General features: G+C 36.6%; 1 pseudogene; it reads right to left on the bottom strand.

Moving 5' to 3' along the window:
- Positions 1–11,062: 11,062 nt before the first annotated feature.
- On the bottom strand, positions 11,063–14,029 carry LOC111918138 (peroxisomal nicotinamide adenine dinucleotide carrier-like; annotated as a pseudogene).
- Between the last annotated feature and the right edge of the window lie 232 nt (positions 14,030–14,261).

Below are 14,261 nucleotides of genomic sequence, written 5' to 3'. Positions count from 1 at the left end.
ACAAGAAACACATTTCCCAGCTCGAAAAGGATGGAGTGTTGGAATCGTTTGACTTAAGGTCGGGTGATGTGTGTGAGTCTTGTTTACTTGGAAAGATGACAGAATCACCTTTCAGTGGTTCTTGGGAAAGAGGTGAAGGATTGTTGGATCTCATACACACAGATGGGTGTGGGCCCTTCAGATCCACCACAAGGGATGCAAATTGATTCTATGTGACTTTTACTGATGATAATATGGCTATATCTACTTGATCAAGCATAAGTCAAAAACCTTTGAAAAGTTCAAAGAGTTCAAACAAGAAGTCAAGAATCAATTGGGCAGGAAGATAAAGATGCTTAGATCCGACATAGGCGATGAGTATCTTAGTATCGAGTTCCATGACTACCTCAAAGAATGTAGAGTATTTTTCACAATTGACACCTCCTAGAACACCACAACTCAATGGTGTGGCTGAGAGGCATAATCGAACCTTGTTAGACATGGTTCGTTCCATGATGAGTCGAACTTCACTTCCAATCTCTTTCTGGGGGTATGCCTTAGAGACTGCCACCCACATGCTTATCTTGTCCCAACAAGAAGGTTGCCAAAACACCTCACGGGATGTGGATAGGGAAGGTTCCCTCATTGGCACATATCAAGATTTGGGGCTATGAAGCTTTCGTAAGACGAGGGACTCCCGACAAGCTTGAACCTCGAAGTGAGAGATGTATTTTCATCGGCTACCCACAAAAGTCCTTTGGATATTTTTTCTCTAGACCTAGTTACAGCACGGTCTTTATTGCACAAAAGGGAGTCCTTCGTGAGAGAGAGATCTCATATCCAAAGAGGACAGTGGGAGTACAAATGATATTGATGAGATTCAAGTGTCAAACGATGAAGGAATCTCTGAAAATGCTATGGCTCAACCTGAGGAATAAATTCTAGTTGAAACAATTAATGAGTCGTTATCTCTTAGACACTCCGGTAGAGTTAGAATGCCACCTGAGTTCTATGGTTTCCATATTGCTACAGATGGTGATACATTTATCAGTGATAGTACACAGGTAAATTTGGATGAACCTTCTAACTAAAAGGAAGCTATGGCGGACCCTAAGTCTACCAAGTGGAAGAGGCAATGGACAGCGAGATCAAGTCCATGTGTGACAACCAAGTTTGGAATTTGGTTGACAATGTACCAAGTCGTAAGACAGTTGGGTGGAGATGGATCTTCAAGAAGAAGACCGACATGGATGGAAATTTTCACACTTTCAAGGCTTGACTGGTTACAAAGGGCTTTAATCAAACCCTAGGGGTTGACTATGATGAGACTTTCTCACCAGTAGCTAAGATTAAATCTATTAGGGTAATGCTAGCTATAGCCGCGTTTCATGACTATGAAATTTGGCAGATGGATGTCAAAACTTCTTTACTTATTGGGAAGTTGGCTGGGGATGTTTACATGAGCCAGTAGAGAGTTTTGTGGATGCTAAGTACCCCAATAGAGTGTGTAAGCTTGAGAAATCAATCTATGGATTGAAACAAGCTTCTCGTAGATGAAATCTTTTCTTTAACGAGAAAGTTAAAGAATTTGACTTCTCTAGAAGTGAAGATGAAACTTGTGTTTACGTCAAAGCAAGTAGGAGTATAGTAACCTTCCTGGTGTTGTATGTTGATGAAATACTCCTTATAGGAAGTTACATTCCAACTTTGTAAGAAATTAAGTCTTGGCTTTGAAAGTGTTTCACTATGAAGGATCTGGGAGAGGCTGCCTATATCCCAAGGATAAGGAATTTGAGGAATAGGAGCAAAAGACTAATTGGACTTAGTCAAAGGACGTATTTCGATAAAGTGTTAAAAAATTTTAGCATGGATAATTCCAAGAAAGGAGAGTTGCCTATCAAGAGTAATACCAAACTGGGTAAGGCTCAGAGTCCGAGTACTGATGCAGAGATAGCAGAATTGAGTCGAGCTCCATATGCTTCCATCGTTGGATTGATCATGTATGCTATGACATGTACTCTACTTGATGTGGTTGTTGCTTTGAGAATGGTTAGTCGATACCAGAGAAATCCCGGTAGAGCTCATTGGGTTGCGGTCAAGAATATTCTTAAGTATCTGCGAAGAACTAAGGACTAGGTCCTTGTGCTTGGTGGCAGTGATGACTTGAGAGTAATTGGTTATAGTGATGCCATCTTTTAGATAGACAGAGACAACTTTCGTTCTCAATTTGGATGGGTATTTACCCTTAATGGAGGACCAGTAACCTAGAAAAGTTCCAAACAGGAAACCATGGCTGATTCTACATGTGAAGGTTCATCCAACTCAAAGGTTGTCAAGGCAACCGCTCCTTCATTATCATAGAAAATCTCCATTGACTCCTTTATGCTTGGCACAACTCAAAGGAACCACGAGATTATGGCAAATCAATACATATCGACATAAACTACCATTATATCAGTCATAGAGTAGAAAAAGGACACCTTGTCGTGAAAAGGGTATCATCTGAAGAGAATCCTGCAGATCCCCTCACAAAGGGCATGAGCAGGGTTAAGTACATTCAACATGCGAGGAGCATTGGTCTGAATGATGCTATTAGTTTTAGTAGTTAGATAGATATTTAGAAACTTGTAACAGAGTAAATGTAAATGACTTTTTATGATTCAATAATAGAGAATTATTTATGAGTATTGTTTACTATCATTTGTCGATTGTTTATTATTGTGTTTCATTTCACATGTTTTACTTCCCGAATAATTGGATTATTCAAACATCCACATTCAATCATACTTTCGGAAGTAAGTAGCAAATCGAGACTGTCATGAATAGGATTGTAGATTGTCTGAAGAGTTTTAGACATAGCAATGGTTTGCTGCAATATTCATGAGTACTTTTGAAATAGAGAATTTAAGTATTGGATTAACCCACGCTCATAGAATTACTTCATGGAATTTATCACGAGTAATTTTAATAATATCTTATAATCTTTAAACGGAGATATATGAGTTGTTGTTTACAAGTTGGTTGTCCATTGATAATGCGTAAACACATCAGTAACTTGATGTTATAAAACATATTGTTGTTTATAATTTGATGAGTAAATAGTGAAAGCATATAAGTTAAAATTTATCTTTTCCTTTTACCCTAACGGGAAAAGTGATATCTTGGGCCTGTTGATGATTTGGTGTTGACTTATAGTGTTGGCACGACCAAGACTAAATTGATGTGTTCGATTAGTAGTTCTTTGTCATTACAAATCGGAAATCAGGAAACAAAGTATTGGACAAAGAGATTGATTATGTTCCATGTCGTTTGTCCACATGATATTTTGTAGAACAGAGGATTATATGATCACTTATCTTAGGACATATAACTGACTAAGTCAAAGTTCGACAGCGGCTTTGAGAGCTACAATTTGCTAATCACTTTTTGAAGTTATACTGGAAACTATAGTTATTAGAATTATCCAAGTGGCAGACTGTTGGATTAGGCGTCTAAGCCCATAACTATAATTGATATATACTTGAATTGATGGTAGCATAGTCCTTTTGGGTTTCCCTCATAACTAGCAACTAGACATGATGACATCTGGAGAGAGGATGAATTTATTATTTGACTAATAAATTGAAATAAATGATTTGTTAATGTATAATGAAAATAATATATTAATTAGAAATCATACTATTTAATTAATATTTAATCAGAAATTAATTGGAATTAATTTCGGGATTAATAGAATTAATTGAAAGTGCAGAGACTAAAGTGCAATTGTTCAATAGTTGAGAAGGAGGTTCCAGGATCTTCCTAGAAGGTGGTGGACGATTTTACTAAGGATAATTAGGGTTTTATATTATCCTAAGTAGATAATTAAGGAGGTGGATAATTATCTAATTTGAAATAATAATATTTTATTCAAATTAGGTTTATCTAGTGTATCCTATCTGTAATATAAATAGACCCATAGGCCTTCACATTTTCGGCCACTCTAAACCCTAGAAGGATAGCCAAAAATCTCAAGCATCCTCCCCTCTATCCTCTCTCATCCTCTTGCCTAGTTTGGGTGTGAACCATTAGAGGCGTGACACTTGTGACGCTTGCTCTCAATGTAACATCCCAAAATTTCAGGCCAAAAATTTCATTTTTAAATAAGTTATTACATAAAACCATCAGTATAAAAACATTCATTATAATATCTCGTGACAAACCAAAGTGTCAGTAATCAAAACATATTATCATAAAACCATATCAGAGTGTAATCCCGAAGATCTCGTGTGCGGAAAACATAGTGTGATGCGTTGCGATCGAGCTGACTCCTTTCCTTGAAAACAAAATACCTGAAACCAAAATTGAAAACCGTAAGCACGAAGCTTAGTGAGTTCCCCAGATACCACATACCATACAACCCAACTAATCCATACATGCCATACATAGCCAAGAGCCATTAATAACCAACATATCCATAATCAGTAAGGTGCTATGTGCCAAACATAGTCTTGCTAAGGTGCTATGTGCCAAACATAGTCTTACTAAGGTGCTATGTGCCAAACATAGTCTTGTGGTTATGCCACGGGCCGCACGTGGTCTTCCTGGTCAAGCCTGGGGCCACTCCCTGGGTCTTACAGACAGGTGCCAAGGGCCACCCCCTGGTCTTTCATGCAAGTATCACAAAGGCAACTATACATACTACTCTACTAGGCTACTCCGCATATAGTGTGCCAGGATCCACCTCCTGGTCTTTCATACATATGCCTAGGGCTAACCCACGGGTCTTCCTATTATACATAATAACATACAGTATGCCAGGAGCCACCTCCTGGTCTTTCATGCATAATGCCTAGGGCTAACCCCCGGGTCTTCTTAGCATACATAAACTAAATGGGCCGACATTGGTGCCTTAGACCCATACAAACAGTGAGGAGACTCACCTTGCACTGTTGAAATTTGCTGATGATCCCCTGGCTGCTGACCGACAACTCTCTGAGCCGCTTCTCCACTAGCTCCACCAGCTACTAATATCAACATACACTTAGTTCCAAACCGAACCCTAGAAGCCAAACTAAGTCAACTCTGGTCAAAGTCAAAGTCTTGGTCAAAGTCAACCTTCCAGGTCAACCCTACTCGCCGAGTCTACCTACTGAATCGCCGAGTTCATACGCTCAGAATCCTTTCATTCGCGACTCGACTTGCCGAGTCAGCCCCTCACTCACTGAGTCTACCGATTGCGAGTCCTGCACTGTCCAACTCATTAAGTCCCACTCAACTCACTGATCCGAGTCTTAACTCGAAGGGTTTGGGGTTTCGCGACTTGACTCTCCGAGTCCAAGAACAAACTCGCCGAGTCCAAGGCCATCTTCAACAGACTCGCCGAGTTGTTCATCCAACTCGTCGAGTTCATCCCCATCTTCATACTACTCGCCGAGTCCACTCGAAGGACTCGCCAAGTCGCTTCAGTTGTTAATCCATACAGTGGCTTTTCGAGCCATGATGAGGCGCCAAACTGTAGATCCACTCTTCCCAAGCCTATTCCTCACGTAAAGTTGCAAACTTTACGTGAAACCAAAGAGATATGGGCTTAAAACACTCTAGGGCTAGGGCTTGGGGCAAATTTGCTTTACCAACACACCAAAAACTGATACTTTATGGGTCTCTAGGCCAAGACACACCTAGAGCTGAAGGGATCCATCTTGAGGACGTCCAAATCCCGAAATGCATGATACTTGGCCCAAAATCTCATAAAGAGGGACATGAAGAGATCTAACAATAACAAGACAAGGAGAAAACTTGGTTACCAAAATGAGCAGCAAAAGAGATGAATCTTCTGGATCCACAACCTTCCTCTTGAACGCTCAACTCCTTCTTCTCCTTCTAGGCTTCAAGAACACTCAAAATCCTTTAATATTGGCTCACACACTCAAAGAGAGCACTAGGGTTTCGTGGGATAACTTCTGGACAATGGGGGATACAAATGAGGCTGATAGAAGAGGAATGAGATGCTTAAATAGGATACAAGTCCCGGAACTAGGGTTTTCCCAACCCAGACCAAACTCGCCGAGTCAGTCTCCCCGACTCGCCGAGTCGGTCACTTAAGCCGCGACACGGATCACGCTCCGACTCGTCGAGTTCCTCCTTGGTCTCGACGAGTTAACCCCCTTGACTTAGGGTTTTCCTTCCTTTCTTGGTATTTGTGATTATGGGTGTTACACTCAATGTTTAAGAAGACTTGGATTTTCATTGTTATTGTAACATAACAATCCAAGGTATGTTTACTGACTCTAGTTATGATTTTCGAAATTATACTAGTGTAGTTAGGGTTTTCCTTTTGATGTTCAATACTTGTATGTTCAATTAGAGAAAACATTGATCAAAGCGAATTAGGGTTGCATGCACATATATGATTGTTTTTTATGCTCAAAACCCATCAGAAGCATGGGCAACCTTACGAGTTGGAATATAAAATAATAAAAATACAATTAAGATAATACATTGACAATACTTGAAATAAAATTCAACATGTATAACAACAAAACTCTCAATATTTATAACACAAAAGTCTTTAAAAAGTTAACTTGTCACACCCCAAAATCATGAATGGCGGAAGCATTCTGGGGCGGAGGACGTTATGTACAGTATCACAAACAATGAATAATAGTAAACAAGCAACAACATCATCCATTGCATTAATAGTATAATTTCATACATGTGTGTTCTGTCAAAGATATAGACACCAAAAATATACATAACAAAAATAACATATGAGTCTTGAACGAACTCCATCTTCTCAAAAGCCTGGCACCTGTACCTGTCTAGTGGTGACCTGAGAATACAAGTTATTTTGAAAGCGAGTATCAGCTTAAAGCTGGTGAGATCATAAGTATATTAATGTCTGACTTTGTATGAAAACGTTTGTAAAATGTTTCTATAAGATGTTTTGTACAATGTTTTGTATAATGTTTGAACTCTCCTAGAAAACCCAATGTTTCCTACTAACTGTAGCCTTCTACCAAGGCATCTAGTGTCTCTGTGTATGTCTCTTGTTAGAGTGTTTGTTTTCCAAATTATGACTATCATTAACAAAAATATAGTTCCTACATTACCGTGCATCGTGTGAATATTCACGAAGTGAATGTAAACGGGAAAATATTATCGTACCGTAGTATTTGTAATAAGTGACTACCGTGGTACTAACTACCTTAAAACAAAAGGTGTTCCAAGTAACATGTGATCGACCTGTATCCTGCTACCGACTCTAGTAAAACGATGATGTAAGACGCCGTAAGAAATGACATTTGGCACCCGTAGACTTGCAAGTCCCATTGTAGCGAGCAGCAAGGTGTAGGATAATCAATCCAGTATAGATCTATATGCAAACTCATACGCTCCCCAATTAAGGAGATTTGGGATACAAGAGCGGTCATGGCAGGAAGTGCCATGACCCGCTCAATGGTTCACATAACTGCATAAATGTATATGTAACGAATGTGCTAACTGAAAGTGTAATCTTTCTTTGTCTAGCCTGTATGTACTGAAATGTTCTGCGTGTGCTAGCTGTAATGTATGTTCTCTCTATCTAGCATGTATAGTAATGTACTGTATGTATTACTCGTACTGACTCATGAATGAACTGACTCATTGTATGTTTCATTGTTCTAGTAATAGTAATAGTATCCTCCTGTGCTACCCCTATGGTAACTTACTAGTGATGTAACTGGTACGTATGAACATGGAAGTATACCCTTGCTACCCAAGGGTACCGAATGAACTGGAAGGACCTTTATGACTATATATGTACACATGATATATAACTAATATTTAAACGACCTTCGGACGGGTACCCGATATCCCACCAGACCACATCTCAAGCGCGAAAAGGAAATACGGCGGGCAGGCCTTCCTAAGCTTTTTAAACATTGCTTATATAACTATACATACCTAGACATGCAATTGACAATAAGTAAAACAAAGTTTAAGTAAATGTATTTGATAAGTATAAGAACTTGTAAAACAGTTTGAAGCAAAACAGTTTGATAAACAATTTGAACAATAAGGAAATCACTGGTTTTGTAGTTATTAATCACACGTGATTGATGTAATAACTATAAGTATTTGACTTGTATTCCCCCCCATAAAAGAATTTAAAAACATTTAAACCATTGATTAAGGGGTATGAACTCATCTGTAGTGAGTGGTGCGGATGTACTGAAGATGTAGGATTGCTAGGTGTCAAGTGAAGTCTTGAACCCACGCTATGATCCTAGTTAACATATAATCACACATATGTGTACCCAATTAGCTTTAAACTACTAATTGAAATTGTTTAGACTTCCTAGAACATGTTAAACACTTATAATAAGTGTTATTAGCCTTAAGGATTACATCTAAGTTGTTGTAGGACCCGACTAGTGAGTTTAGGGTTCCAAAGGACCCCATACATGAGTTTACTCTCCAAGAATCCTCACACAAGGAGTTTACGGTCATAAACCCTTGAGTTTACGGCCGTAAGCTCCTAAGCTTTATGTCATTTGGTGTTTTGAAGTTCTAAATGATCCCTAGAAGCATTCCTACTTGGTGTTTTAATACTTGGAAGGGTTTAGGGCTTAAGTACACTCCTTTGAGGAGTTCACGGCCCCAATGACCAAAACCATAAGATATTACGGCCGTAATCTCTCTTTGGGATGGTTTTTTGATGATTTAAAGTCCCTAAATAACTAGGAGTAAATCAAAGCTATTGTTCCAAGGCTTTTGGAGGGTTTAATGCCTCTTTTGACCCATGAGTTTGGAGTTCACGGTCCAAGAACTTATTGGGCCGTGAACACCTTACTCTTGGTGTTTTTGGGAGTTTTCTAGTCCTATATACAATAAGACACGAGTCTAAGCTAGTTACATATCAAGCGGAAAGGGCTAGGCACACATTTGACCCTTATAAAAGAGTTTACTCCCCAAGGTGTTCTTGGGCGGTAAACTCTCAAATCTTGCTGTTTTGATATGATTTCTATGTTATTAAGCACTTAACAAGCTATATAATACAACTAGAGAGAGGTACTCACGATTTGGGATGAAAACCGAAGATCCGTGAGAGAGAAATTGGCTTTTCTCTAGTTGGAATTGGAAATAATGAAATAATATTTCTAAGATTCATATATATAGTCCTCAGATTTTTGGCAGAAAATATTTTTATTCAAGAAATGAACTCTAATAACATAAAGTTTTGAAATAACAGAGTTGCACAAAACCCTAGTGCATCCTCTCTCCTGATATCTCTTTAAGTGTAAATTTTGAAATACTCAAACTTATACTAAAAAGTCTGAAAATTTACTGCAACTGTTCTGACTTCTATTGAAGTGATATTGTTTGTACAGAATAGAATTTCGGGTTGTCACATAACTTGATGAGGTTGAAGACAACTTGGTCTTACTTTTGTTATATTAATAGATGATTAGATACACTTGCCTAAGGTGTGTAACAATTCAATCCATAAACCTTTTATAAATTTAAAACCTGAATAAATAAAACACATCAATAAGTATGTCAGTTGTTTATTGACCCCAAAACTTGAACCAGATATGAATAACCTCATCTACCATGTCATTGACGTTGATGTCACCCTACTTGACACATCTAATATCTATGGCCCTATCACCAAGGAAATCGTAGGTAGATACTGCCACGACACTTTTGTCTTCATGGAAAGCTTAATATACATGTTAGTTTTGCTATGAACTTGTCATATTATATTTTTAGTCCATCAATCATGGTCTTGTTTCTTTTCTTTAAAAGTACGTGCTATATAAGGGAAGCTCGGACTTTCTCTTCATCATAGAAAGGAAATCCTCATATTTATTTATATGCATACGACAACCATCGTTAGTATTTTCATACTCTCTGCATACAAGACGCTTCAATGAGTGGAAACAAGCAACCTTACTAAGCTAAGAAAGGTGCTTGTTGAGTAAGGCCGGCTTTGTAACAAAAAATCTACATATACCATTATATCTTTCGTTATTGCCTTTTCTTTTGAGTTTATGATAATAAACCAAAAATCAAGAATTATTTGAGTGAATTATGAAATATAGTAAGCTATGTAGTAAGTTCTAGCAAGAACTTAGTATACACCCTTAATAAAAAAAATCATATTTGACCTGCCTAATATCTAAATATCATATATACCTTTCACAAGCATTCAAAATATCATATATTACCGAATCCTTTTTTTTAAACATTTTTAGATATTTTCATAATCGATTATTGTAATTTAAAATCATTATAATTATACGAAAATATGGAATACCTCTAATACCCCTCTTTTCTATTTTCCGTCAACTGTTGCTTGATCCTTTCTTCAGGCCCACCATCATGGCTGATGCATTCATGAAGACACAAATGGATGTCTACATCTTCCTTCAATTCACTTGAGTCGCATGTAGTTTATCTGTTTATGTATATCTTTCATCCATTCGCCTTTACATTTACTCTTTTAGGTTTAAACATTCTCAAATAAGCAATTTAAAACCTTTTAACATATCAAATGTGATTTTTGCATTTATTTACTTTCTCAAGTCTCATTAGCGTTTAACAAATATACTTTAGCGTAATGGTTCCAATCATTGTTCAGTTAGCTCAAAGACTTTGTTTTACATATAAATCATAACTTTGGTGTTTAATTAGTCTTTTAACGCAATTAACAAGCTCATAATTGTTATTGATGAATGTACCAAACAAGATTCAAGTTCATATCTACATGTTCAATGGGAAAGAACAAATAATCTGGTAATATGATGGATTTTCGATATTTTAAAGGAATTATTAAATATGAAGTTGTACTTTTGAAAAAACAAATTGATTGTGTTTATGTAATCTATGGACATACAACTTATTTTAAAATAGAGTATTTATATACAGAAAATGACATTGTAGCCCTACGATGTTTTGCACATTTACCCATTCGGTCACTCAAAGTTATTAGTAATCTATCTTTTTAGTCCCTCTACCTTTAGTAGCCTGTTTCAATCTTTGTCACGTAACATTTTGCTTAACCAAAAAATCCATAACAAATTCAGTTCTAACACATCAAATTACAGCTTGTAAACAATTATGCCTAAAAACAAACCCCAGTTGAGCAGTAAGTAAATCTTCATCTTTCGATTTTTAGCTTATCTTTCAATCAAATCTTCAGGCCCTAATTTTGGATTACCACTTCCCTCAAGGTTTGATTTTGGACTTCAACATTATGCACATGATTTTCAGGCTCGTCAACCCACAAAAGAAATCCACTCCTAGGTCCCTGCAGATTTCAATATCATCAATTATCAAAATTATGTTAGAATTGAAAAAAACTCAAATGTTTCTTGAGAATGGAGTATCATATTTGGGCAAACATAATATTTCCTACCGAGATTCTTCTTAGTGGTGGAAGTCCTTATGATTGCCATGCTTCTACAATCGTACATAACCATATTTTCTTGTGTTGGATGCAACAAAAGAAGAAGACGAAAGGAGACAAAAAAAAGTGAAGAATAATAATTAAGAAAAAGAAGGAAGGAGATGAACTGGTCAAATGGACAAATGAAGGCATGGACTGGTCAAATGGTCATCGTTTTAGATGAGGAAGTCACCGACTGACCCCTTCAGTTTTACAAAAGGACCTATTCGACTTCAGAAATAAAACTTTGTTCCCTTAAAAGACATGAAAATAACATAAATAACCGAATGAGCAAATGTACAAAATATTGTAGGATTACAATGTCATTTTTCCATTTATATATAACAAAATAGTATGTAAATAACAAACGACATCTATATCCTCATTGTGATATTTGGTTTTGTAAACTTACTTTTAGTTTTTGCTTGTTTTGAGTGATGTTATCAATCTACTAATTAGTTATGTTATGCTAGTTGAACCTATTTTTTCCAAAAGCTTCTTAACATGTTAGCAATCATTTTTTCCCATTTATTTAAAATATCGCTGATTTAAGCTTATGTTTGATTTTGAAAAACAACTATTTACTTTACATGTATATTCAAATAGATTAAAACATTGTGATATACGATATTTAAAAAGCTATCAACCACTACAAGAAAAGGGACCTCTAGGGACGACAAATGTCGTCTCTATAGGTTCCAAAAGTCGTCCCTATAGGTTTCCGGGACGACATGTCGTTCCCATAACTCTCGTCACCATAGCCCCGTCGCAATAGATCTTTTTTGCCGTCACTATAAATTCCGTCGCAATAGGTAGCAATTAGAGACAACATGTCGTCCTTTTTTGGTTCGTCGCTATACGATGCTAGTCTCCATAGATAAATCTGTAGAGATGACATGTCGTCTCTATAGGTGTGTTTATAAAGACAACAAGTCGTCTCCATAGATACAACTATGAAGACAACATGTCGTCTCCATAGATAGAGATATATAGTAAATACATTTCATCCTACAACAACAAGTTTCGCAATTGTACCTACTAATACCTGTTCACACACCAGAATAGAGTAATTTTGAAATAATATAAATTAGTATAATCAATTAATTAAATAAGATTGTTGTTTTACCTAGAGAGAGAAACTTTAGTTGAACTCTGTTTTTTATCAACTTTCTTTTTGAAGTGTAATTTTCATCCTTAGTATAATCAATTAAGGGATTTGCACACCTGGCATGTAATTTTCATCCTTATTGATATGCTTTGAGGATTTATTTAATGATTAATTAACCTAACCATGATTAGATTCAGGATGATGCCTTTCCAAAATCCTCTTATTCCAGCTTCATTATAAACCTCATATGCCTACAAATGGCAGTAAATCAAACCTTGACTTAAAAAGACATGATGTTAAAAACATTAAACACAAATATGTTAAGATTTAAGACTACCAACCACTTACAGTCTCCCATGGGGATTAGGCTTCATAGAATCAAGGTCATGCAATTTATCATGCAATGAAGAGCTTCTTTCTTTGCTTCTAGAATCTTTTGTTCTGCTTGAGTATGTGTCTAAGACACATTGAAAGGTTAGTTGTGTATTGACTATTGATATGAATTAATGTATAATCTTAATAAATTCTAAACTATAACATTTGAATAAGTTGTTATTTTGTACAAGTACCTGCATACGTGTCATAAGAACCCATATTGGGTTTGTAAACAGTACATTCAATGCCCTGAAATAAAAGGAATTTGTTATCATACAAACAAAAATCAGTTGCACATAAATAACTTGTAAAGTTAAACAAAATACCAAACACTAATATGGCATTTGTATAAAATGATTTTGTAAAATGATTTGGTGTAATTACCCTGCTAATGCTACCACAACAAGCCAGAACAACATGCTAATTATAATAAATCCCCTGCAAAGAAACAAAAGAAGATTGTTATGTTAACAAGTGACATTCATGAGAAATCACATGCCAAATGAATTGAAGTGTAACCTGTGATGTAGCAGTTCCAAAAAGAGAAGACTTATGGCCGCTGTAGAGTCCTCCAAGACCTTCACTTCTTATAACCTGCTGTGAAAGGACAACGAATTGAAACTATTATGTTAATAAGTTTGAATGTAGAGGACATGATCCAGAACAACATAATCAATACAACTTATCACTGAATTCAAGGGTGTTGCAATGGATAATTGTGAATGTAAAGGGGGCTATACAGTTGGTCATTTATTAAAGTTCATGCAATTGTTTAAAAACACTTTATAGCAACAAAGAGGATCCTTTCATATATTGCTCAAACAACATCTTATGGAATTTTGTATTCAAGGCAAGAAAAAATTGAATTTCTTGGCTACTCTGATAGTAATTAGGGAGGTGCATAAGGAGATATGAAAATTACAAATGAAAATTACTTCATTATTGGATTGTGATCATAGAAGGCAAAACATGTTTATGATGAAACGAAGAACATAAACATGAAGCATTTAAATAAGTGTATCACAAGACCAATAGGAAGTAGACAGAGAGAGTAAAAGGGAAGGAATAAGTACCGATTGGAGAGGATACATGATGATTTGAGCAATGATACCTCCGCCAGCTCCGGCAAGGCTATTCACGACAGTGTTCGACATTCATCTCCGTCGATGATTTCTGTAACAGCTATGAAACCATAGAAAATCACAATTCCAGTTTCAAACACATAATTGCTAACATAGACCCCAATTATAGTTTCTAACTGAGAATTACTAACCTAGGTCGCCGGAGTGGGGCTTGTAATTGTTAGAATTCATAATCGGAGGTGAAAAGAAAGCCGGTAGTTGGAACCGTCGGTGTTGAAGCTAATCGGTGGTGGTCTTCGGGAAC

This window comes from Lactuca sativa, chromosome 6, assembly GCF_002870075.4.
Source record: "Lactuca sativa cultivar Salinas chromosome 6, Lsat_Salinas_v11, whole genome shotgun sequence".
Classification (NCBI taxonomy): Eukaryota; Viridiplantae; Streptophyta; class Magnoliopsida; order Asterales; family Asteraceae; genus Lactuca; species Lactuca sativa.
The sequence above is the reverse complement of the archived record's forward strand: the minus strand, read 5'-3'. Positions and strand labels throughout refer to the sequence as shown.